The 27868-nt window shown below is 41.7% G+C and overlaps 1 long non-coding RNA gene across 9 annotated transcripts; it reads left to right on the top strand.

Annotated features, from left to right (window-relative positions):
* LOC111255506 (uncharacterized) lies at positions 1–26703 on the top strand. 9 transcript variants are annotated; one of them, XR_015317164.1, is made up of 8 exons: positions 1–1765; positions 2676–2957; positions 3109–5800; positions 5962–7414; positions 7861–8102; positions 8333–10074; positions 19543–19656; positions 20505–20838. It is a non-coding gene; the product is annotated as an uncharacterized LOC111255506 (long non-coding RNA). The 9 variants fall into 9 exon arrangements; XR_015317159.1 differs by lacking the exon at positions 7861–8102 and having other exon boundaries at positions 5962–6233; positions 6991–7414; XR_015317180.1 differs by lacking the exon at positions 7861–8102 and having other exon boundaries at positions 5962–6233; positions 7208–7414.
* Positions 26704–27868: the final 1165 nt, after the last annotated feature.

Below are 27868 nucleotides of genomic sequence, written 5' to 3' on the forward strand. Positions count from 1 at the left end.
ACGGCAGTACGGCCGAGGAAGGCGCTACTGCCAGTGCTGCCAGCGACTGCGTGCTTTTTGTCGTTGTTCGATCGCTGGCTGCGACGCAGTTGTTCTGGAAAGTGGGAAAAAGGGAAGAGGAAATCCAATCGCAGCGCATGTCTGTGGGGCGACCCCTAGAGTCTACCACTCTACTATTACCATATTTGGCTATGAGCTGTGTTCTGCATTGTCATCGCCTATCACTCGTACCGTTTTCGAACTACTGTTGTGCGTCCATTGGTGCTCGTTCGATGTGGGAATGAAATGCTTGCTCACTTGTTGGTGGAGTGCTCACTTGCCCGCCTGCTGCTATTCAATATGTCCATGCTTATACATACGGCATAGCCATGACTACACATACTGCCAAACACGCATAGATTTCGATACAGTGGGCAAGCGACCAAGTAGCAAGAGACTGGTGCAAATGAGCTATAGGGGGCAGTTCAACATCGCTACTGCCGCTGCTTTCTGCTGTGTCGCTTCGGAAGTTCTATAGCTGAGGATAATGCAGTTCGCTGGAGCGCAGTAGACACTCCTCATTTAACGGCTGCGCGCAGCTAGTCCTTCGTTCGCCGAGGGTAGCCAACGCCGACAGGCCATCTATCTATATACGGATGAGGAGGCATGCATTGTTTTTCCCATTCTCTAAGTGAACAGCAGGCCTAGGCCGAGCAACGACAACAGCGAGAGCAGCAATAATAACGTGAGATGTCGATCCTGCTTTCTCACAAGCATGATCGCCTCATGCATCGGACACGCACACAGGCTAACGTATATGGCCATACATGCAAGCCTACAACGTATCGACCCCTTCTAACGTTCTACGCCGCCCCTCCCCTGACTGCAGGATTGCATGGATCTGCCTAGAAATGCCCATACTAGGACAAATCATTTTCTCCTTCTTCCCTCGACGAAACTAATTGAAGCTACCGCCTCCTTTACAGCGAAATCAGCAATCTGTCTTTGGCGGGTATTCAAGCTGCCTTTTTGGTCACCTCAACCAGCCTGACTGGCTCGATGAAGGACCAGCTGTGGACGACAATGTCTTCTTGGCGTAGGACAGCGATAGCGTGCCAAATTACGAGATTCAAGAATTCTTTGCAAATGAGGCATTGTCCTACCAGGGAAATTAGTATATATATATATATATAAGCCAAGTGTACTTTTCCATGCGCCCAGTCGGCAATTATTGAAGCAAGGAAAACGGCACGTATAAAACAATTCGTATCATTAACAATTAAGGAAAAAACAAAGAATCGAGCTTATTTGCCGACCTATAGCTATAAGGCAAAACGACCTGCGTTAATTTGTTTTGATAGCATTCACGGTGATACAACGAATAGGTTTCTATTGCGCATTAGTTAGACTGTAATCAATATGAATCCGCTTGCAGGTTCCCGATGTCGGCTTTTGATAAGCATAAGATACCGGTCTCATGATCACAGGTCTCAGCGAAATCCTTAGTGGTGAAGATCTCTATGGCACGGAGCCTGAACCGGTAAACGTAAGATTGACAATCCGGTACTGTTTTTGAGAGGTCCTCATGTTCTCATGCTAAGAGCAGTAACTCACGCTCTATGAAAGACAATTGCAAAACAAATCATGTAGGTGTGTGCCTGAGCGTGCATAGGCCAATTTCGTCTGCTGAGTTTGAACGCTTGTCTTGATTTCGTCCTAACTATAGTGCTACGACGTCCTTTTTGGAGCCTTTACGACAGGAAAAAGGAATTATTATCGTGCCCCTGTTAGTACCGAAAGTGTCATTTTAATAAACCTAATTGTCTCATTGTTGTAATTATAGCCCGTTATTTTTTATCTATTAAGGGAGCTAACGTTCTGAATAAGATTACTCGACTGTAATTTAAAAAAGGGATTTAGAATTAAAATTGCTTCTATTTAAGCTGATATATGTCATAGTCGAGACGCATCGTAACACGTAATGTGGCATTCAATATAAACAGTTACTAAAGTACGGAACTTAATATAATTTTATGACAGTTCCCCTTCTTATAATTTCCTAATATTGTTTGAAATTTTAATTGGCTGCTTCTGAAATAGACTTTGAAACCACGATGCTACTTAACTGGAACCTTCTATAAGAAGACGTCTACTGGGCTGGAAGGTAATTGGTACCATGCCGTTGTAGCTGCGGTTTAGAAGAACTGACCCAGCAGCGATTCAGATGTTCTCGTGGTTTTCCTAAGCACGCGTCCATATTTCACTACTTAATTACGCTAATACAATTGTGTTCGAGAAAGGACAAATCTAATGATCTTCTTTTTGTTGGCTCTGGTCAACGGAATTATGTTCAGTACATTTAATCACTACACGGCCGTTCATGTGTTAACCAAGAATATGAAAGGCCATAGTCCTCGTTAACACTTCAGTCTCCTGTTGAAGATCGCCAGAATTAGAAATATAATTAAAAAATATAGAATAATTATCTCTTCAAAGATAACGATAATGGAATGCGAATCGGAGAAAACGGCTGATGTAGTTGAGTTAACGAGACTGGAATTTTACGCAGCTGGCGACTATTTTGTAGAACTGTCCATTAGTGAACTTGATATTTTCTGAAGGACTTTGCTGTTAAAATTCAGGTCGTTTCCAATATCTCCATGGCTAAAAACATAACTCTGTTTACCAATTTGTAGTTACGCTCCCGCCGGAAAAGAAGTGCGGTATGCCATCGTCAAAACGTTGTTAATGAGGATTAGTGGAAGTGACGCTCGTCCCCAGTCAGCGATGTTTCTTGCGGTAGTCAGCCGATGATGTATTGCGCTCGCAAAAAGCCATAACAGGAAGAAGGCCGTAGGCTCCATTTTACGCAAGTAAACGTTTGCATTGGTCGGCCTTGCAGGTTGGCTTAACCGAGGGGAATCACTGATATGTTGGTGTTCGGCTTGGGGGTCACTTCTCGATGCTGCTTTGATCAGGTACAAGTTTCTCCTTAGCTACCGCTGCCGCTTCTGCCATAATCATTTCTGTTTCATGCGAAGTCAGCCAGCTCGTACGATGACACGCCGTACGATGTTGGGCGGTCGGCTTGTGTTGGCAGCTTCATAATGACCGACTTCCTCTTTTCAGCCCTGAAACTCGCGTTCGACAATAGCTAACAATAGCAGCAGCGGTAGAATCTTCAACGGTCCGAAGTCTATTTCCTGCCGGAAAGGAAGCAGTGATGAGCTGCTGCCGTGCCGGATGAAGGCGGATGTCACTCGTTGAATCATTTTCCTCTCTTTAGTCCTTGCCATCGTTAAAACTGTCGCAATTGCAATATAACGTGGTATGATATCGCGGGTATCGTTGATAAGTCTTGGTGTCTGTACGCTTTGCGCTCATTGCGCTACTGCTACTACTACGACAACAAACGGCTGCAGCGGCGGCGGATTCTGTTATTACCGCTATCGAACTGATCCTGGTGGGGTAGCTTTCAAAATTTCATTTCTGGACGCATATGACTGTATCAGCTCATGGTATACGACAGTTACCCACAGTGCATGCTTGGACCAGGGAATTGAACAGAAATCAACCAAGAAGAGCACTTGCAGCCTTTGTTTGTGACATGTAACGCTGTTAAATATTATATATTGCTTGTGCTATGTAAACAGAAAGCTTTCAGAGATATTATAGTACTAACGTATAGATTTATTTCGTTAACATTTATGAGATGTTTCTTTAATTACCATTTGCTATATTCGAAAATAACTTACCTAACCTATTGGTATTCTCAGAACGGAAGTTTCGTCCAGTTTTACTTTCGAAACCATTCGTTCGCCATCGCTGGTTGCTTTAGAAACGGCCACAGCTAAATGTATTCCTTTTTTCTCCCATTTAAATAAACAGCTTTCTTTCCTGTTTTAATAAAATCCTTATATTTCATCAAATATATATAATAACAATTAAGAAAAATCGTTACTAATCACAACGGTGCTCACAATAATAACATTTGGAATAGGAAATACAGATGAATATGCGCATATATATATATATATATCTATGAAAGCATAACCCAAGGCCGTTCTAAACAGACCACTACCTGCAGTAAATAAAGATATGCACATAAGTAAACCGGACGTTAAAAAACACTGATATCCAACGGTAAAATTTGATAATCAGTTTCATGTGATATTATCGTACCGCATGTGGCGCACGTTATCACTGGGTCAGAAACTGGTTGGATATTGAAATATAGTTTTAAGCAGTAGCTGTCTGTGCAGAGAAGATTTTCTGCAGTTATCATAGCGGGTGTTTTCTATGTTCGTGTTCTAGAACAGCCAACTATGCTTATCATACTCTGCACATACAATGGCGTTTACATTCACGTTCAAACGAGAAAAATTAAATGCAACCAACAAGACGTGAGGCATGTACTAAAGGTTTATTAGGCTTAATAAATATATACACAAGAACGTGATAGGAGATCAGTGTAAACAGGACATTGCACGGACCTAGCCTAACTAGTGAAACCATTTAAGTTAGACTTGAGGACGGCTAGAAGATGCGTCTGCTGACGCTGCGATTAATTCGATTGTTAACTACAGGAACTGATGCACTTGCTTCGAGGGGTCGTTTCTTGTTTCAATGGAACGAACGTCAGCAGCAGGAGTGGCAGAAGGATGGGGTTGGAAAGAATAACTCAAGGGGAAATGGAGGCCGATTGAGCGAGTCACCTTCACGTGCTGTTCTCTTAGCCGAAACGAATATATGGCGACTGACGTTTCCTTAAGCCTTAGACCTACTAGAATAGAAAACAAGCCAATTCTACTAACGATACTGTCTAGCCAACAGTTCATTAAAACCGCTCAGTTGAATGTCCATAGCTGAAAACTTTTCGTTAGTTCAGAATCCAAAAACACATGGACTAGAAATAGAGCAGTAGTCTGGTAGCTTCGATGAATATGCATAGCCTTAGCATTGCGATACGCCCATCAAGAGATACTGCGCAGCTCTCAAACATCGGGAACATGGTTAGAGTTAGCCTGGAACTCGAAGCCAGCCCCTGAGACACGACTTGAGGCTTGCCGAGTGCCTACCGCTATCAGTGAAACTCCACCAACTTTCGTAGTTTTGAGCAATATATATTGTGTAAGTTTCCTGTTTACTTTAATAAGGTTTGCGCTGATTCCGAAACATCAGTCAACAGTATGGCAGAACTGGCTGTTGCTGTCGTTGTCGCTACTATCTTTATCGTACCTATCCATTTTAGCGTCCAGATCTAAATATATTTGCTTTTATGTTGCGTAAGACGAATAATTCTATATAACTATCTTGTTCGCTTCAGCCAATATGGTTTTAAGAAGATATTTTTGTAGTTAACGCATGGCCCAACTGCCACTTTGAATTTCCCTTTTCAAATAGAATTGATAACACTACACATCATAATAGACGCTTAATAATTTCCCGAAAAAAAGAAAAATATAACTAAAAATCTGTAGAATTACATTATTTGAAACATACTTAGTACGTTCACACTCAGAAGCTTGACATTGAAGTACTGTTTCAAGCTGATCATCTTTATTAGTTAATGAGCAGGTAGCTATATCCGAATGCTTTCAGGTGGCGTGTTATGATTTGAGGTGTTTCTGTTTGTTTGTTAGTTAATGTCTATCACTCCTCACTCATTTTGGGTTTCCGCTTCAGCTTATGTACAAAGCTGTAGCAACCAAAATTCGATGATGTAGTCGTCAACCTTATTCGCGTGATACATGGCCGTAGTCGTCGTATTTTCCCTTGCAGGCCTAGAGCCATGTCTGTCATGGGCCATCTGTCCTCAAATGTAAGCCTGAGCATTTATATGTTTATGTGCGTGGCGTGTGTTAATATATAAGGATATACTTGCTCAGATATTACCTCTATTTCCTCCTCGTCCCACAGTTCCTGGTTTCCCGTATATTTACTGTTAATAAAATGGGCTGTTTCTTCTCCGCCCTGTTGCAGCTATCACCCACTCACACTATCCAACAACTGACAACAAAAATAAGTGGGCAACACAGCAATCTGCACCAAGTGACTACGTCAGCTTTGGGATGTTGTTTACTTTGGGTCGTCCCCCCCAGAACTCGTCATCTGTCAGTTAGCCTTACTACTATCGCTACGATTGGATAGCGCCCCATTGCGGAAACATAATAGGATCTTACATTGGGCCTTAAGTTTTCGCGGACGAGGAAATGTCTGTTACCGAAGGCCACGGCGCAAGTTTAATTTACACGGTAATAACCTGTTTGATAGTAAGCAAATAGTTGTTCGATTTTCTTCATTTTAGTTTTATGTGCGTAAGTCACAATGATCTGTGGAAAAATTATACTGGTTTGCAATCAAAGAAAAACAATTGTTTAGGGCCATATTTTTATACATAATGTGGAGAATACAGTGAAGGTCGTCAGTTAATGCAAACTTCAATCTTTTAAGTAATTGACCTCGCGTGTAAACGTATCAAAGATAATTTGTCGAATTTAAATGATGTGGTATTTAAGAAAATTCTAGCAGATTCTATATTACAACAAAACCTAACGTGCTCTTTGGCGTATTGAAGCTCTATCTTCTTTTGTATAGAGTTAATGCTAGCTAATAGATTAGATAGCTTCTTTTGATTTTATATAATTTTATTTAATACGTTTCATTTGTCTACGCCAAATGTTAGACAGTGAATTACCTTAGAATATACAAATTATATTACTTAAGGACCTTAGGCTTCAGCAGGATCCTTGTCAGCATAATAACGGTTCTTCGCGCATCTAGCAAATTTAAATGTAACTTCATCCGTCACAGCCAATGCAGACGCTTAAGCTCAAAATGTACCAGCGATCTCACTTCTCCAGCAGCCGCTGCCATGGTTCGTGATCGTAGTCCTGGTTCGTATTTCGAAATTTTCGCAGTTAACAGAATTGCGACAGCCAACAGTAAAATGACGCGAGGAAAATAGCTATATTTTTGCCCTGGTCCTCATTAACAGTTTGTTTTTTCCAGCAACGTGCGTCTTAGTCCGTCACGGTTCTGCGAATGGCAGTTGTAATGGCGGAAGCTAAAGAGGTCAAGTAAGGAGCTGAGTGACAGACAAGCGCTCTCTTTGGCGAGATATCTACCTACTTACCACCGAGCAGGGCCGAAAAGGAACAGCCTGGCTACCACACACAACGGAGCACAGGGAAAGACTTTGCTAATGAATTGATGTTTCCTTTATTAGACCGGCGGAGGAGCAAAAGGAGCGGGGCGATAATGTTGCTTGGAGAAGCGTTGAATCTACAGGAGTCTTTGCCAGCACCTCACCCCGAAAGACCGACTGGCAGCGGACGTTGAACTGAATAACACGTTCCGCTTGGCGAACAGGAATTTTCAAGTCTGGGGGTTTAAGAACACGAGCCCTTATCCTCAGTAATAAATTAATAGAAAGGTAGTGGTATCTGTATATCTTAACATTTACTTCCTTTTTTCCATAGTTCTTTCTGCGCTTGAAAAGCGATACACAGAGCATTTTAGTAAACTTAATAGTAGCTTTAAATGCCTGTCGGGCTAGCTGATAGCTTCAAAACAACAGGTCATAGAGTTATTCTGCTTTGGTTGTTGGTAGAAAGAGATACGTCTATGGGGCAACTTTTTTATTTCCTTATCCCTAAATTTATGATCGATTTAATCACAATTGATAACTAAAGATATGTTAAACACTTGGATAAAAATAAATTCGGTGAACACAAGTAGTAGTTTGTTCTGAACATTTGAATAGACAGATATTTGGTAAAATGGTCTACTGGGTTTGCTAGATTTAGTAGACAATTATAAGCTCAAGATTGAAGGAAACAAAACAATCAACACACTCATACAGCCACTCACGTTTTACAGAATCAACGATTATTAAATAATTGCAATTCGTAAAGAGAATAGAACGTCTATACATGGACGTTACGACGTCATCCGAATGGCAGCCCTAAATGGATCATTCTTGAACACTTAAAGGGAATAGCTAGAGCCCCAAATCGACTCTTCAATACCCAAGCTGTTTCTTATTGGACTTCACGATGATCAGAAAAGTGTTTACAGCTGACAATCAACATAGCGACTTCTAAGTCATTGGGTACGCCATGGTATGTTTAGACAGTACGAAACAGATTAGCTACATTATTACGTTTAATTCAGTCTCACTTTTTCGGCTAATTTGTTTTAAAAAGTTGATATCTTGTCGCATAGCTCTCGCAGCCAAAGAAGTAAAAATACTTTATTTAGTTCATGTTTTAATTGCCTGTCCAAGGCGATGGTTTCTCTTCGTGGGAAGAAATTAATTATGCAACCATCTTTTTTTGTAACTTCTTCACAGAATCGTTGAGGTTATGGTCACGAAGATGGATGGATTCGTTCGAATATCGATGGGTGCATTCTTACCCGTACGTGCTCAATGAAGAATTTTCAGGCATTGTAACGAGGATGCCCATGGGCTAGCGAAGTCGTCGACCCCCGTCTATCTGTGAGACCATCTGCGTGCAATAAAAATTCGCCGGCTTGTTGACGTATCGCTTCTAAGAAACAGATCACCGAGGTCCGTTTCCGTTTATAATATCCGTCAGACTAAATGATCTACAGGAGTGACAACAAACCAACTACTACCGCTACTGGCGGAAAAGCCTTTACCTACATAGATACATAGTGTACAGCTAAGTACATAGGCAGGCAACTCAGTTGAAGAGCTAAGACCAGGCTAGTTGGAGCCGATCGCTATCCTCAGGCTGATTACCGAAGAGCATGAATCTAGAAAATACTAATAACATAAGCGCCATATACTTTTCTTTTAGTTGGCGGCTGCGAAACGGAATTGAATGCCACCGCTCAGCTATCGATACGATTAGCGTTGTTGTTATTAAACTTTGGCACATCGGTGTTCTCGCAAACGCAGTAACTGGCCTTCTGATTAAGTCGAGTTAGCGCTTTGACGCAGACAGAGAGAGACATCGTATAGGGAGCTGATGTTTATCTGAATTAGGTCGCTTCTATCATACCCTTTCACCATGTGGGTCGCAGCATTTCGTTGCAACGAAGTAAAAGCAATGGAGCGGCCTTACGGGAATATGGCAAGCGCTATCAGCCTCATCATAGTAGCTAGCGACCAACCACACTGGAACGATGACAACGGGTGTCGAAACTTTGACTGAACGCAAGATGGAATATGACGTTGCGTTGTACGCGTCTGTGAGTGGGCGTCCGCGTAAGTGCGCCTGTCTTTGTGGGTTAGGGAGCTGTACGCATTGTATGTGTAAGTGTATGTACTTATGAAAGTGAATGGTGTCTCCCAGGACACTCGGATGGCACGTACAGGCTATGCATATAGAGGGGACGTTTGTATAGAGAAAGAGATCTACACGACGAGAAGCTTGAGGACGTTGGGGCGTTGTCTTTGTATGTGTTCCCTAACCGAAAGGAGTGCGTAGGCAAGCGACTACATCGTAGTCGGGAAGTTCAGAACAGGGCCCAAACCATAATCGACGGTAGGGGAGCGTTGAAGAGCAGAAGTGACCCAGGGAGCCAGAATGGTAAATGGGCACGATAGGGTGAGATTAGGATGGTAAACGACCTGAAATGGAAGGTGTAGAAAAGCCCACGGTGCTCCATCTAGGCCCCCTCCACCCCGTATGTGAAATTACCGACGAACGCTTTTGGAGCTGTTGGCAATGTTCGAGCTTCACGAGTACCTCGCGCGCTTTCCGAGTAAATGGGCTGTGCCAGCGTTGGAATGCCGTCAGCTGGTTCGAAGAAGGAAAGATGTTAGAACGCTTGTGAATAGACAGACTTCTCTTATATTTCGTTGGACTTCGATGATGACTGCGAAAGGCACGGGATTATAATAGGCGATGGACAACGCGTCTTGGTGAAATACCCACATGCTCTTACCAACAAAATAGCAGTGGCTCGAACGAAGAAGCAAATAGACGGGCGTAATAGGATGACAGAAAGCTGCGGACCTATTAGACCTGCTGCAGTTCATAACTGAAATGCTGGACGATGATGATGATGAGAGTCCGGGTGGGGTGGATCGTATCACATTTTTGCACAAAACCCATTTAATAGGTAAGTAACCAATAACTCTGGAATGCGGTCGTTTACGGAAATGAGTGCGATGACAATGGAAAACGAAAATCGCTAAATAACATTTAATTTTCTACTGAAATATGTATGTTTAACCCACTTGAGACATATGGATAAAATGACTAAGAATTCAAAGAAAGCTAAATGAGGGGTTTAGACATTTGTGGGCGATTCTTTGGGCGTCGATTCTGTTAGTCTGCGCCATAACACGATGGTACAAAGAAGATTACTTACTATTAGATCTGTCACAAACGCTAGTTGTTTTTCTGAATTACTTTCACACATGTTTTGGTTGACGGAATCTGATTAATGATGCAACAAATTTATATGTTTCTTATGCGGTGTTAATCGCAAAGTTATGCCCCTACTTGCTTTTGAGCTAAGTAGTCTTGCTTAACACAAGTGGATTATATCATTATTACAATAATCTCTCTCTTAATCTATTCAATAACAGTAACGTATTATGACCATTTTCGTTTTGTTAACAAAAGGCTTTGACCATTCTCTACCAGGCCAGTTACGCATCCTGGATGTTACGTGAAGATCCCAACGCGATAGGAAGAATGCTTCACGACCGAGCTTGCTTGGCAGCCTCGGGTCAGTTTCAGCGTGGGGCCTACCGGAAGCATGCTAACAACAAAATGCTTTTACTGTCCCCTTGAGGACATCCGGATGTTTGTTATAATAATGCAAGGTTTTGCGGTACCGCGTGCCTTCAGCTAGACCCATCACATCCACGAGATGCATTAGGGCCTCGCCTCAGTCGTTGTATGTTAAACCCAGTTGCCGAAAATTCCATAGCCCAGCCCAGCCTGATGCATTGAGGCATATGGCTCAAAATAACATTGTTTCATCATATTCTAAGTGTATAGTATCTGATCAAAATAAGATACTATTGACATTTGCGAGATGTTGACCATCCACTCGGCACCCAGACTACTGTTATATGCGCACCGTAGCTTCGAATTAACATGCCGTCGTTGTCTTTTCTGTTAGTGTCCTATACTATTTCGTCAAGTAGATTGCTTCTATTCTTTAGGTAAGCGCAGATGCTGTTACTGCTGCTGCTTTAAAACTACGCTAAGTCTGCTTGATTAATGGAAACTCTTAATCAAGGGCGGTGACTATGATTCACGTTATGAATGAAGCGGTGCGTCGCGTTCAGCCTGATTTGGGCCTACTGCGAGCTGAACGCTTTCGAAAATAGATTCCCCCGCGAATCAGTCTGGCGACGCTTCTGCACAGCGACACCTTTTTATATAATAGCATGCTCATAATTCAATAAGAGATAATCTTCGTGTTAGTGCATTGTTGAAACATTGGTTATCTGTTTACTTGCGGTGTAAACCTGAATTTGCCACTAGTACATTTATTATTAGCAATTCCTTGTGCCTAGCTCCCGCTAAAAACAGAGTGCGTCCTAGACACTGTGCCTGAGTAAATAAATACACTAACAAGTAGGTTTGCAGTTTGTCAATAGTTGTAACATTGCATTGCTCCGTATATCATAACAGCAAAATCGCTCGGCTTGTGAACATGTAGACATGCAATGCATTACAAGCCGTAATTCATAGCGATTCGTAAATATTCAGGCATAGATAAGTAAACCTAGGTTTACTTATCTATGCCTGTATATTGACGAGTTAATTAAACCCCGAGAAATTATTAAACGGAACCGGGGAAATGCCTATCGAGCCATTTGTCCTTTCTCGAGTTAGCCGCAATCGTCACAGCATTGGTAATGATAAAAAAAAAAATAGCTATAATACAAATTGTCTTTTATTTGATATATCACTTCTGCATTTTGCAGGATATTATTTGTCGTATAGGACCATTAAAGCTACCTAATCTACTTCTGAACTTCTATATAATGAGAACGAAGCGAGAGAGTTATATGTGTGTGCTTAGGCAGTGTGGGGAATTCTTATATGAACCATAGGGGCTAGCGCCATTATTTAAACTTTACGACGTTCTCATAAAACAGACGTCATAAGGACTCGTTCGCTTGTCGCGCTCTGGGCTCTCCCGAATCTTGGTTGACTGGTAGAGCCGGAATGCCCTGACGCTTTCCTTTGCTTTTGTTGCCCCCCGCCAAGCAACCCATGTCGGTCGACATTATGTTCTTAATAGCGGTGAAAAAATAATTATGTTTCGAATACGGGAGAGGATGGATTCGTTAATGATAGTGAACACCTAATAAGTAAAACTCATTAATGTAATGTTTGGGATAGATTTGTATCTGAAAACTTTATCTAGACAATCTTATGTTCACAGTGGGCAAATGTGTTCTCATTCGAGCTTTCTTGACAAATGAAGTATAGAGAAACTTCTAGATAGAGTGCACCAATTAGTCTGGCTAGTGTATGTTCTGAATCTACTGTTATCATTGTTTAAAAAGAGAGAACGTTTACTGATCATCTTGAGTATTAGTCCTGCCGAGGGTACAACTATTCACATTACTAATGCTTATATAAGTAGGAACAGAATGTTCACTGTTTTTGAATGGGCCACGATTTGTTACTGACTGATTTTCTACCATTGCTGTCTCTAATCTACATTTCTACTCAGTAGGCTTAACTGACAAGCACGCTAAATCTAACAAGTTACTTTTGCGTTAATCTGCAGTATTAGTACAAGCAAGATGTTCTTCATTGTTTTCGTGCTTGGTCGTCTGAAAACCAACAAAGTAACGTACAGCTAGTGAACAGGAATATATGGCGTCCCCGTTGCTCACAATTCTGCTTTGTTATACATATTTTTTTTTAGCCTCGACAGTAACAGCCATATCATTTATAGAGTTTCGTCGTTTAGGCTTTGGACGTCAATGAAAGCCAGCTGATAAATTTACTATGCTCGTTGACAACTTGTGGAGCCCTTCGTCCTTTTTGCGTATCGCTACGATACCTGGACGATGTTGTTTCCCTGGCGGCTAAAACTCCAAATTGTGCTTTCAGACATTTACTTCGCTGATCCGATAGACATCTCGCTTTTAGATTACCCTTCGGTTTTTTGAACGTTTTTTGAACGGGAGCAAGCTGCATGGATGAAATCTCTTATATCTTCAACGAAATAAGACCTTCGACTTTGCAGGAACAGCAAAACCAATCAGCTTTATCGAAATACATGCAAAATCAGGCTAGCATTTGACGACTATATAAATATCGTCACAGAGTTGAGGGGTTCGACATCGTACTCTCAGCAGAAACAAGCGGTCTGCGGCTTACGGTTGTGTTACTTCTGATGTCGCTCATTTCAGCGTTATTCCCACAGCAACACCACTACCATCCTACATTTCCTACTTCTGGGTTCCTCGCATGTGTTTCAACAACATTTTGAGCTTCTTCTCAAATTTTTCGTCTAGCCATAAAAGGTCCAGTTGTTACTCGTTTGGCTACAGCTACCGAGAGGTTGGGTCATAGATGTTCTTTGTGCTTACTGGTCATATTAGCACACACAGATCGTTCGTTCCGTTGCATGATACCATTTTTCGATTTTCGTATTTCCTTCGCGCAGTTCCTAGCGCTCTAGCGGGCTAGCTGAAGGCCCGTGAGTGACGGGCCATCACAAGACGTCCACCTGTCGATGTCGAGCTACCGCTTACTTAGATGGGTCGTCGCAGCTTAATAAGTGCTTCGTCATTCTATCGCTCGGGACGGAACGCAGCTACCACTAATGGAGTTGCTGCCCACTCTGACTGGAAATAATTACTCATCACAAATTTTATCAACACGATATGATCAGTGTAAATCTATACCCAACGTAATAAATAACTAAGGATTGCATATAAGCACCAAGAATGGAGTAGCAAATACATCAATATAGATACAGACAAGAGAGAGACGTCTTACGATCTACTATGCATATATGAAGTTTAATGAGCTAGTGCACTGATAAACGCTTTCCAGAGCTCTCTCAATCTGCTTTGAAAAAGAACATTACCACGTTTTACATGGACGCTTTTGTGAAGCGATGGATCGGCCTGACGAACAGAACGCAGATATCCAAAAATCTGCGTTTATTTGTAGGTGCTGTCAGTCGTACGACATCCGACCATCATCGGACGTGCAGATTCTGCGGAAAGTTGTTCTACGCGTGAGGCATCACTTAGCAAATTGCGCACAGCTGACTCTTATTCAGTAAGAATAGTTTTCCTCGGCAAATAGGTACCTCAGTCGTAGATCAGGTACAGATTAAGCCTTGCATATACAGAAATCGTTGTCCTGATGCTTGAAACATAAGGACACGCCATATTTGACATGGTTTTCGACGGTGAAAAATGGCTTATTAAAAAAACTCAATAGTTGCTTAGTAGTCGTAAAAAAGCACGTGAACTATAGGACGCGTAAACCTATCGTAGCTGAATATTGTTCCGGGTAAAGCTCGTGATGTGTATCCCTGCGTTGTCTTACGAAGTTCAATGTCTTTCTTCCTCATGGAACTGCGTTGTTTCTCGTGGAACCTAGCTCTCACTCTATTCTACTGCACAGAATAGGCTCTATCCGTGAATGTGTTTGCCAGATCTTATAACTATGTTTTAAGTGATGCTTTTGCTGGTTTTTAAAACCATGTACACATTTTCTATTGAGCGTAGCAGCCTCCCTGCGGTGGGGGCTGATGCTAGCTCCCTAGCCGTAACTGCAGCGCTAATCTGAGTTTGAACTTGAACAAAAAGTAGCACGAAATTGCATTGTTGCTGGCGTAATCTTAATTACGAAAGAAAAATTCTGTTATAGATTTTTGGACGGCTGACATCGCTAAAGGCCGATCAGTGACCGCAAAATTTGAGAGAACGTGAGAATCTTCTCGGCGCCTATATAGGTACTTGAAAGGCTCGCGTAGAATAGCACAGCTTGACTGACAACTTAGCTTGCTCCATATTTTTCTGCGTAACTTCGGAGCTTTGAAAGCTTTGCTCACAATGGGCAGACAATTGTTGTGCGATTTGAATTATCATTATGTGCAAAATGTGCCCTGGGAGCCGAACGGCTGTACAGAAACCTGGTAGGCTAGGTTAAGGTTTTTCATAATTAAGTGCTTTTTGCCTTCTAATGACGGTGAAAAATGGTATCACGCCTTTATCATTTCCTTCATTATGAACAAGCAGAAACCGCTGTCCGCAGGGTTCATAAGCAGAAATAACGGCATGTGAGTGATAACGGCCACATTATTTCTACTTTGATAAAGATAAGCGCTAGCCATGCTGTTAAACACAGTCGTGCGGAATGCTTCGCATGGTGTCATTGACAACATGCTCTACTTCTGCACGCTGTCATCACGTGCTCAGTCATGCTATACGAATTCGCTCGGTCGTAGCAAATGTCGGAGTCGTCCGTTTTCCACGGAAGGTAAAAAGCTTCATTCGTGTGTACTTCACTATCGATTTTGTTCGTTCACTTTAAACTTCGCTGAACAAACAAGAAATAAACCTATGCTATAATAACGAACGGACGGTGATGCTAACGTAAGATGAAATACACACCGTATTTTTCGCAGCGATTTAAGGATTAAGGCACCGAAGCCTTTCATAATAGCAATAACAGCAACAACAACAATGCGGGCAGTGAGAGCAGACATAGTGTTTTAGTTATTGCTTCTGTTGCTGTTTGCCGAGGTCGGCATGACGACAGTGGTAAAGTGGTCAGTGATGGGTAAACGGAGGAGACTGAGCAGCGCAACGGACAAGGCGGCATAAGAGTTGCAGGTTAGTTGTGCCTCCTATGAGCGCCTTCGAAAGGCTCATACCAGTGAGTATAGGAAACGGCTAACGGCGACTGTTCATTGTGGAGAGTGACAACGACGATCAACCAAGCAGAACTCTCCGGTCCTAGACTCGACAGTTAGGAGAAAATAGACGGAAGAAAAGTGGGTCTGGCCGCTGGAGCACGCCATTCCCCTCACCACTTTGTGGCACTGCACCATTCCTTCGAGTCAACTTGAATCAGCTCAGCCATGGTTCAAGGGCTCTTGTCGGCATTGTTGTTAGTATTACCACCTTTGTCCCGGTTAATCAGAGCTGTCACAAAAAGAAAATGTAAAACAAAGTCAAGCTATCAATAGCATTTTACGCAACTTGTCTTTTAACAACAACAGTAATAGTAACGATTATAATAATACATCTCAAATGACAAATTTCCAAGCGCAAGACATGCGTTATAACGTTTATAACCGTGGGATCGGAAACGGGGACCCTAAAGCCCGAAGTGTCAGGCGAGTATTTCCTTTCACCATCCCAACTGGATTTTGTGAGAGCAAGATATCGATGGAACATAACCGCCGGCGTTGTCAAGCTGTTTCGGCCACTGATGCCGTCGTAGCTGGTGGTACTCTTTGAACGGTGAAAATAGATAAAAAGAGGACTAAAAGCAGCCCCTTGAACAGCCCGTAGATAATAATACTATATGCTACTTACCTCGCTTCAGCCTCTCCTGTCCTATTCTTTTTTTTCTTCTTCCTGACTGCCCTATTCTTTTACAGCAAATAGACAGTTCTATGGTAAATACCAGAAGAAGCACGCGTTCGTGCTTCTACCCTCTGCGACAGCGTGTAGATAACGCTGTCTTGCTGATTGGTACTGTGGATTATGAGGCGAATCAAAGAGAGAGGAAATCGGAAAGACGTATTTGATAGCTGACGAAGTAAATCGCTCAATGATGATTTCTGAGTTGATAGGACGGGCTCATCGAAATGTTTTGTTTGACCATATTTTTTCTTTTGTGTTCTACGCGGACGTAATAGGCGCCAATAGGCGTAATTTGTTATCGTTGCAACGCTTATTCCATTAGTTCTAGCAGAATTTCAATACTAAGAATAAATTTTAAGATACAATATTACGAAACATACTAGGGATGGACAAAGCTAAGAATTGGGTGGGGGTAAAAATTGTGTTCATGCTGTACTTCACTCGGGTAACTTGATTACGGGATATTTATTGGCAAGCAAAGTAGTTTTTTCAAATTCGATATTAAAAACGGATAAAAATTTTTCAAAAATTAGTTCACTCACACTTTGTACAGAGGTTTGAGTTATATAGCGGTGTATTGAAGACCAATATTTTTGGGGGCTTCAGTATCGTTTCTGCAATATCCGTATGAGAGGTATGTTTTGAGAATATTCGCTTTATATAATATTTGCGTGCGTAAATAACACTTGAAAAAGAGGCAACAGTCAACTTGCGAAAAGGAACTCTCCTGCTGCCGACTACTGCTCGTTGTGACAATGGTTCCCGGTTGTTTCATCGAATCTTCTCGTTGCATTGAATTGTGCCTCCTTTTACATATGCCCCCACGCCTTCACGCGCAGAAGCCGTCTGTTCAATTCGGATGGAGGGGTGCATCTCAAATCAGAATCGAATACAGCACAACTTGACTGTCAAAAGGTGATCTGCAAACATTCTGCTATCTTACTACCTATGGCTGGCTGCGCTAGACGAGTTCCACAAAAGACTGGGGAAGTGATGGGGTGCCAGGTATCTGCGCCAATCCTGCAGAGAACAAAACCAGTAGCCCAAAGCGCCTTGGCCAATCATGAACGATGAGGTATTCCCCTAGTCGTTGGCGTACAAGTTCATATATTAGAAACCTTCTATAGGATATTACGCATTAAATAACCGTGCGGACTCTGTATAAAAACGCTTAGTAAGTACTGATATAAACTAGAATTAATGATGTAACAAGGATGAAAAATTATAGTTCGTAGAGTATAGCTGACAAAGATCAGATTGGGAAAATGTTACTGCGTTGGAAAAACTCTGATGTACAGTTTGAAAGCGTTTTTTTTTTGTGCCCTATAAGCGTCTTGTAGCGGTATTGTGAATACAATTTCAGCTCTAGAACTCGTCAAAGATGATTGTAAGGATCATCTCGGGACATTTGTTTTGTATACAGCAACGACGCTATGGTCGAGAGGACTGCTTATATATAGTTAACTAAGTTTGAACGATGCTGTCCGAGATTCAGAAGATGTTCTCTGTTCCTGCCGTTCCGACCTAAGCATCTGGGTTTGGTGACTCTTCCTTTAGGAAGAAGGCTTACAAACAAATCTTTAAAAGCTGGCAGAAAAAATGGACAGCAGTCAATCACCTCAAGTCCCCTGAATTTACTCAGAAGCTTAGAGTTTGGGTACTTCATGAACTCTAGCTAGGTATCAATATTTCGTCCGGCACCACACGAGCACAGTTACCGACTTGCGTGCGCAGGTGTCATCAGCTATGAGAAGTGGTGTACTGGTATGCCAACGTAAACCGAAAATCGGAGTTAGTTAGTATTTTCAGAAGAGAAGCTGAGCCATATTCGTCAAGCAGACCTTGATTCAAGAAACTGCGTTTGACGGGATTGCGAAGGCCTTTGAATTGCTTCGTACAAGATTGGCGCGTTTATTTGGACCAGTTCTATTGAGTCGATCCGGCTATTAAAAAAGAGCCGACAAATGAGGTCAGGTCGTCTGACTGCATCACAGCGCGAGCTCACACACGTCAAAGCTGCGCTTTGTGGAGGTGTTGTAGTACCCTCCGTATTTCTTGGACCTTTCGCCGACGGGTTTCCACCTTTTCCACTCGCTAGGCAATCGCCTTTTTGGCCTTCCTTTCGATACGCATGAAAAACTCAAAACGTGCTCGGAAAGCTGTTTTGTCGGCGAGACGACATGTACCATTTGCTGGAAAGATAGAAAAAAGTCATGAATAATGACGAGGGATACATTACATAAACAACTTTTTGTCAGGGGAATAAAAAAAACGTGCTTTTTCAACCACGTCGAAAAGAATCACTTCAATCTGATATTTGAATTAAAATTACAATAATTGGCTAATATCGATTACGGGGACAAAGGTGTATGAGATCTGTCGGTACTGCTACTGCACTTACTTAGCGAGCCAAAATTCGAAAATTGTACATGAGCTTGAAGCAAACGCTGTAGGTAGTGCACTGTGTGTGTTAAACAAATGTACATATATTATTGTCGAAACTTCCTTAAAGTTCTGCTTCTCAGATAACGCATTACGTTCTTGAATGTTTCTCGTGAAAGTCGTCTAAACACAAGCGGAACAAGATGTCCACAAGTATGGCTCCTCTTTTTTCGTTAGCATAAGTAAGCAGAATCATGGGATAGCGATGATATGTATTGTATGAGCTTGGAACGATACCTAAATCTATGACTGGTATTGCTTAGAAGTTGTACAAATTAGTTCCTATAGAAGGAACTACAATTTCAGACGGGCTAAATTTGACTCTGCTACAACGCTGGTCCCCATAATTGCCATTATTTAAACCACTAACTAAAATGTATTTGCTTCCTTTTTTTCTCACCAAGTTCCCTCTATGGAGTAGGTCGTCGCATAAGTGGAATAAGCGAGACATCCTTAATCCCAGGGGTGCTAATCAGCGTCTTTCCCTATCTAACCGCTATTTCGTTTCTGTCCGTCGGCCGACTCTTCTTCCCTTGCCGGTATCCCAGCGGACCAAAGGATACTACCACGCAGCAGCGCCCGCCGAGCAGATGCGAACGGGAGGCTTGTTAAAGCAACTACTGGGTGAAACAGACGCAGACGGAGACCTCTAGAACGACTCGGTAGGGCCCCGCTTTTGCTGATGGTTGAAATTATACGACGATGACATTTTGGTCCTTTGGGGAGAAATCAATAAGAAAAAACATTGCACAATAGCCTTTGTTAATGGACGTCTAAGTAAATCGTCATTGTTATCATTAGTACTCTGATCTCTCTGAAATGTACATGCAGCTAGACGATCGATGAGCTATGTTGGTCAAGCGTGGATCTTGTTACCCTCAGACAAAAACTCTACCATTAGTGAGACTAACAACAGAGTCAAACATCTAAATAATACTATTCCTCTAAAATATACTGGCTCAATAATAATTTTGTATAATCGACAGAATTAGGTTGCCTCGGCAGGACTTATGACATAATGCTACATAGGAAATGATAGCTAACGAACACGGTGTTATTTACGTTTCCTGGCGCCATACGAAATTACTGCCTGCCGTAAAAAATCAAGAAATTTTTACGCGCGGACAACAATGATACGCTGTGTTGGTAATTTTGACTGTCGCCCGGAATCGGAAATGTGTCACGTCGCAAGTGAGCATACGGCCGCAATTTAAAAAGAGTTCCAGCATAACATCATAAAGGACGAACAGTGCGAGTGTTGACCGTTTGTCTCAAAAATCAGGCAGCAGATCTTCTTCGATTTTCTGTGTCGAAATTTTTCATCCTTAATGTAAAAATGAGCCAAAAAAATGATCGCTAGCTTACCCACGATACAGAGAATGTGTCGACTTCTTTTAGAAACAAATGTTTTGTCCATTTTATAGCTTCTGTCTAGTTAAGGGCAATTACATTGTACTTCATCTAAGAAGACAAACGTATCACTAAACGATTTCATTTACATGTCCTGCAGTTTGTTGTGTCGTCGTGGATAGCTAAGGTGTCTGAAGGAAGACCATATATCTTGCAACAAGGTGGTACACCAGTTCATGCAAGTGGATTATATGGTGTTGGTCGGCGCAGGATTAGCTGCTCGAGAATACAAAGAAGTTATGGGGGGTGAGCACGTACTGCCGTCAACCGGCCCAGATTTTAGCCACTGGATACCTATGCATAGAACATAATTGAACGGACGTTCAACAAGTCTCGATAGGATAACGTCGACCGAAACAACGATGAACCCCTAGAAGAACACCTCGAAACGATCGTTTAGCGTCCGAATAGAAAATGAATAAAATCAGCTTCAATGCATTACCAAATACGTATATTCTTTGTAACTGACTCAAATCGGTGCCCCATAAACTGGGTCAAAATTTCGATTCTTACTTGCAGTTTCCCATGCAAGTAAAATTTCCCATGCGATCAGTTGCTTTGATGGCTAAGTAAATTCTGGTCAGCCCTATTGTGGAGCTAAAATGTTACAATAACTGCCATACATGTAAAGAACATAGCTAATTTCCTAACTTTGATCTCAGAGGGTGAAGTCATCAACGCCTTCGGCACAATCGGCATTGTCGAACTTAAACTTAATTCCTCGCAGAAATCTCTCGGTGTTGATTATTATAATCCATGGAAGGAAGCCTGGGAAAACATCGACACAGCTCGCTATTCCTATCTGAATAAGACGTATGGCTTTTAACGTACACGAATGGTCCGAAAGATGAGCTTCTACGCAAGACGAAAGAACTCGATGCTCTCTTATTATCTGTTCTGGTGCTCTTCTGGGTCCTTCTATTTTGCAGTAACCGAAAAATGGGTGACACAGACGATCGAGTGTCCTGTTTTTCAAAAAAAGATCTGATCATTTTGTTAAAATCTTTCAGTTCAACCTTCTCATACAAATAATAGAAGATCAATCGAATTCACTGATAGCTAAATGCAAAGCTCGCTTGGTTAGCGTCCGCTTCGTAAAAGTGAAGCTTACATTTTCGGTAGCGCCATTGAGAACAGCCTTTGCTCAGATCCTTCGTTTATGTCTGAAAATACATTAACTCAAATCGATAGAGGTAGCTTTAAAAGATGTCTTTTTATTCCTTGTTCATTGAAAAAAAATGACTGAAAAAGCAATAAAATTCGAAATTAACCGATAAACCGCCCCCTCGCTTCGACGAGCATTGAGTGACGCTTTGTTCGTTAACGGATGGGCGCTATCAATGCAAGCGATACCGTCATCATTAATATTCACCATTTCCGATGAGAAGTGGCCGGTAAACGAAGCGAGTTGCTTACTGATTAATGAGGAAATGTGTGTCATAGACCTTCCAACGAGACAAATGTATTCGCTCGTATATTATACCAATGGCTTCCTGCAAGGCCATTAACTGTACCTACAAATAACTGAATTAATCTTGTACGAGGAGAAAAGTTTTCCGTTGTGTCAGGGATGATTTGCGCTTCCGCAGTCTATCTGTTGGCAATCATATAAGTCGTAATTTAAGTTGAAGCGCAACTTGTGTGAGCATCTTTCTAGCTGTAAATGATCTGCCGTTACGTACCAAAACGGACAACAATCAGTCTGCAAATGTTTTCGTATGTAGAAGTGGTCTACGTGACGGGGTATTTCCTAGGTGCCTTTCGAATGCCTTGAAACGCTGTCACTGGATTTACCGTTGGCAAGCCCCTGTGCGGATGTATCCTCTGTGTAGAGATTAGCCATATTTTTACGTCATTTTACGACGGACAAAACGAACGCACTATCTGTTCCGATATAAAGTTCTCAGTGTCTTTACAATCGGATAATGGTCGAAGTGTTGCTGGTACAAATGTAGCGTCAAGCGAAAGGTTATAACGCAAATGCAGGCTTTCCCGTTAGCGTCATTCTCGGGGAAAAATGTGTGCTATGTAAAAAGAAATTGTTCACACGTAGGACGGTGATATCAGGCATCGACAACTGGATAGTGACTCGGCTTGGGTGTTCATCGAGGTCGCTTAGACTACCCGAGTTCGATGTTATGGTTTGTGTCAGAATATAATATCAGCTTCTGTACAGAAACACACTAATGGCACGCTCTAACGAGCGCAATCAAATTCACCGATTAATTGTAATTGTCCAATTGTTAGGCGGTCAGATTGCGCCGTCTAGGGCAGCTTCCATCGTTATCAGAGGAAACTACCAGGACCGTGGCCGGGGGGTAGTTTACCAGCCATAAAATCTGAATCCTTGCTGCATCGACACGGGTCGCGGATGTCAGAGTTGCCGCAGATGGAATGGCAGATAGTAAAACTTCTGTCGTCAACATTCGAAATATTCGTGTATCCTCCACTGGCCATCTTTGGGGATGAACCCGTAAAGGAGAACGAGGGGGACGAAGCTACGTTCACGTAGCAGAAGAAGAGTGCGCAATAGATGAACGGATAATTACTCGTAGATGAGTGGCTTTTTATGGAGCAGGGAAGATTCGATAAGTTCTAACTAGCTGCAGACGAGCCTGCAGACCCGGTAATAAGTCGAAACACCGCAATACGTTCGTGGAATCCGCGTTGCATGTAACTGCAATCATATATCCTACAAAAATAAATAAGTGCTTATTTCGAAGGTACGAGAAATCCGCGTACATAATCAGGAAGCTGTAGGTTTACAACTAAATAAATGTTTCGGTGTTCAATTAGTATTGTTTGTATTTGGTAAAAAATATGCAGGCAGTATAGAGTAACTGACGTTATTTACAACGAGGAGTAAACACGGAACAAAGACTAAATGGACCGCTCCGTTTTTCAGGCAAAAGAAGCTTGATTTTATTTATTGACAGTATGCAACTTAATAGATACTTATAGGTAGATAGAGATACTTACAGGTAATTTAGCGGATTTTTTCTTTGGATACATTTTAAAAGATAAAACAATATGGAACTTTTGTTAAACCATAAAGAAGCATAATGATCGCTCTGTTTTTTACACAAGAAACTTGCCGGTCGGAAAGCTGCATTTAAAATGCAAAAATCAGTAGAAATTCGGCCACATGTGCATTATAGAAATCTTGTGAATGATATGAGTCAAAATGAAGTGGGACCATTCGGACCTTTGCATTTCGCGTCTATACGACACTATACGCCGTTCCTGCTAGAGGGTGCTGCGAAAAGACGGTACACATATCAAATTAAACTGAGACACCATAGCTTCGTACTCGTCACCCCCGCTTCCCATGTCGTTTTCGTGTGGTTACTTTTGAAGGAGACTTGAACGGTTTTATCGGCGAAACGCACTGCTCGTATAAAATAGCATTGTCGATATATGCACAACACTGCAGGCAATCATGACCACGTAATAGAATTTAACATGGACAATTATTCGTGCCAGAGTTATGCAATACCACGATGGTTATAGAGGCCTCAGTCCAGTCAAGCTGGCTTCAAGGAACGGAGGGACATTATTATAGTTGGTCCTCTTTTTCCGAACAAAATGCATTTAATGGAACTGGCCGTGCTTGGACCACTGAAAAGCCAAATTTACGCTGCGTAACAAGACCTGTGCTAAGCAAATCATAATCCTCGACCTGCCGAATTTGGCAGTAAATTATTATAGAGTATCTGCTGCTCTATCTACAATGATGCGTTTTCTAAGAATGGATGTTTTATTGAATGACTGACTTCTTTCCATAGCGATTCGTATAGTTTCACCTTTGGCCCATATAACAATAATTCCTATATGGACCTACGACGCAGTTGGTTCCGGTTAATCCTAGTGTCTATTTTATTTTAAGAGTCTTAACTGTAAGCATATTTATTATTAGTAATGCACGACTCATCATTTTTGGGGTCATACTCTGCAACAGTAATATACTAAGGCCAAACGAATAACTGCAAATTATTGTAAGCACTGCCATGAGCGATGATGTTGCTTGGTGCGGGCGTTTTTTTCCGGGTGGGTTAAAGTAAGAGTTGACGAAGTTCCATTTGCAAGATTAAGTGTGGTCTGCAAATTTCCTTAATGGCTTGGCCATTTAACGTATTATCGTAAAAGCGACGGGCTGGCTTTCCAAAGCCAACCGTCTGCCTGTTTGTCGTACATAAGTTTGCTGTGAGAACCTTTACTAATTTAATCCATTATAACATAGACTTACTCTAGAGTTAAGTGGAATGACCTCCTTCAGAGGCAATCATAAAGTTGAATTTACAAGAGAAGTTCAAGGAGCGTATTCATCGTAAGTGGCAAGTTCTATTCTTACTAAATGGAAATGGCAATTCCTGAAATGATCATGCCAGTCCCGTGTGAACGTGTATGGACTGCTACGCTACGTTAAATCTAATAAGGATATATTGAATATGTAGCAGAAAAGGCTTAGCTCAGTTTTTCTATTTCTGGCAAATCTGCTTAGAACGATCCATTTCTTCTCAAAGGGTTTCTTTTTCCGTTAGTTTTGACGCTCGAAAAATGTTATCTTCGGGCAGTGTTCTACATTGCGTGAAATTAAAAATTAAGCGTTTCATTTGAAACTAGATTCGGATGCCTTTGAGCAGAACTATTTACAGGCTTGATGTTCTGGTTCGTGATAACGTTTCATTAGGGGTATAAGGGGTAACGATAGTCTTATGCGAGTGTAATCCAGTATCTATAATAATGTCCGACTATAACCGGATGTGCAAAACTAAAGAATAGGAAAAACGGTGCAAACGATGTATACGATCGAGCAAAACATGTAAGTGGCCGCTATAAGCTAAAATATAGATAACACGCAAACTCCAAAGTAATGCATTTTGTTTCTATACATCGTTATTAATTTTTAAATTGTCGTCTACCGAATACCTTTATTGATGAATTGATATTTATCAGTCGAGCTTAATTTGTATTACGACTTGGATAGCGAGATTCTTCATATAGTCGTTTGTTCTAGACACTCTATATAGTAGACCAGTCAACGACCTGTCAAGTCCTATTATCAATACAATCTCAAAGTTTTTTAACCTCTGTTTGACAGTAAGGGACGCCGCGAACGCCAGTCGTTACTCGTTGTAGAACAGTGTGCGTTAGCAGACCTTCGACTTCAGGCAGTAGACGAAAGATGGCCTCTAAAATAGGCAGTACGCTACAGCAGTGGCTTAAATCGCTCCTATCGGCTCTCTGTTTTTCTCTATCGTTTCCCACTTTTTTCAGACTCTCTCTCTCTCTCTCTCTCTCTCGCTGTCCTTGCCACTATCTTTCTTTTTCGCTCACTTCACAGATACTCTCAATTTCAGATGCGGAAGACATAGGGCTTTCCGTTTTCGGCTCAGGCTGACGCACGGTCGACCGCATAGGGAAACTGGGCGCAGGTGGCGGAAAGAGTCTCAACTATTTCCAACTCGCAGATGAAGATGTGAACCAGGGCCATTCTCAACTTGCATGTGCTCCATCTGTGCTACAATACATAGCTGGTGCCAGGCAAAGTCGGTGGAGGCAGCAGCAGCAGGACTAGCAGCGCCTTTATAGCTTTCTGCGTCATGCTCGCAAGTCTGAAGTACCACTATTGAATCTGGTCCACGTTACTACCTACGAGTAACCGCTAAAATGGGACTTTCTGGACAATTTTCTTTTCGTCTATTACCATCGCATTGCTTTTTAAGGAACCGAAGGAGAACACACGAAATTTCGCCATTTATGTAGGATTTTTCTATGTAGGTACAAATACATCAAGGCGCTAAAACATACCCGCCATACCAGCAAGCAAATTTCTGTTCAGCGTGAGTTCGTTATCAGATTGATTATTACAAACGACTCGGAAGAGTAAACAGAAACGCGCACGTTGATATTTGCCTCAATTAAAAATAAAGCTCCAGAAAAATAAGGTATATCAACTATAGGCTAAATATTGGTGACAGAAAAACTATGAACTTCTTTCTAGAGATACGATGCGACCTCTGGCGTACGTTGATTGTATATGCATTTATTAGAAACTACTTCCTGCTTTGAACAGGTTAATAACGGGATAAGGGAATTTCAAATTCATGAAGTTAGTACAACTTATAAATATTTCCGTAGCGTCCAATAAAGTTCTGTGATTATTTGGTATAAAATGATTCCTCGATTCGGAACAAAGGTCCACTGCGGGTTAGTCTAAAGGCTTCAGTTATATCAAAGGGACAATTAGTTAGTGAGGTTTCAATTGGTATGATCCTTAGGAAATATGGTGTCGCAAATCTGTATGGCCGTACGGCATCAAAGACGGCAAATATATATATATATATCAAATAACCTTCATAAGCAATCTTGCCCGCCGCTTCAACGAAGAGGTCTTTTGGGTAAACAAAAAATCATTCGATAATGTTTTTGCATGCGAATAAGGCTGATTACAAATCGTCTTATAAAGACTTAACTAGTCGTTTGTTTAAAACTCGGATTTTGTCAGCACCTCCATGTCATGCTCAGTCCTTCGTTTTCAGCACGCCGGATTAAGAAAACGCCGTCTCTCAAAAGCTTTCACCATAATAATAATAATTACCACTAAAAACTAGCGTTACTTATAAATGTTAGCTGTGCAACCATGATAAGGCAGGCGTTATAATCGAGGATAAAAAATTTAAAACAAGGTATTTAGAACTTGAATGCTGGATGCTCTAGGGGGGTATTTAGCGAATACGATGATAACACCTATACGATAGCTAACGCAGACAGATTAAATCCTTTTGTAGTAGAAGAGAATCTTCGTTTTTTTTTTTTATATTAGTCTATTTCGAAAGCTCTCAGGCCGAGAAGAGCTGGACCGCCTCGGGCTGGCATTGCTACGATGGCAGATCGAACAATTTTAGCTTAAATGTAAGTTTCCTGGATGTATTTCCAACGCTGCTTGAATATGTGGACCAGTGCAATCAGCACATGAGTGGTCAAAGTGATACCTATCGAAGCGCTCTTCTAGAGGTTTACGTTTTATATGATTCCAACGTTATAAAATAATTCTAACCGATATAGACATCGATGTAAGTTGACAATAAAATAAAACACACTACGTCCCTAAAGAGGATCAAAAGCGCGCCTTGTTGCAAATGCCTTGCTAATCTGTCTTAGGATAGCCTGATTGACCTACTCCCTATCTCCTAGCTGCTTAATAAAGATTGAAGTGTCCACTATACTGCATCTAAATATCTGTTATGTTTCTGCCGAAAACAGGCAAAAACGCAATAACTCACGCACAAACAGTGTTTAATATTTTGGACAAACTATTCGTGTACGACGAACTTCACAGTCATTTTGAAGTCGAGTAGAAGATTTGGTGGGAAAGAGTTCATTTGACACTTCTTCTACTTCCTCCCGTTTCTGAAAAGTATTTGCCCTGATCATTTTCTTTCTCCGCGTGGTTAGCTCCGT

This window comes from Varroa destructor, unplaced genomic scaffold (assembly GCF_002443255.2).
Source record: "Varroa destructor unplaced genomic scaffold, Vdes_3.0 BEIS01000001.1, whole genome shotgun sequence".
Taxonomy (NCBI): Eukaryota; Metazoa; Arthropoda; class Arachnida; order Mesostigmata; family Varroidae; genus Varroa; species Varroa destructor.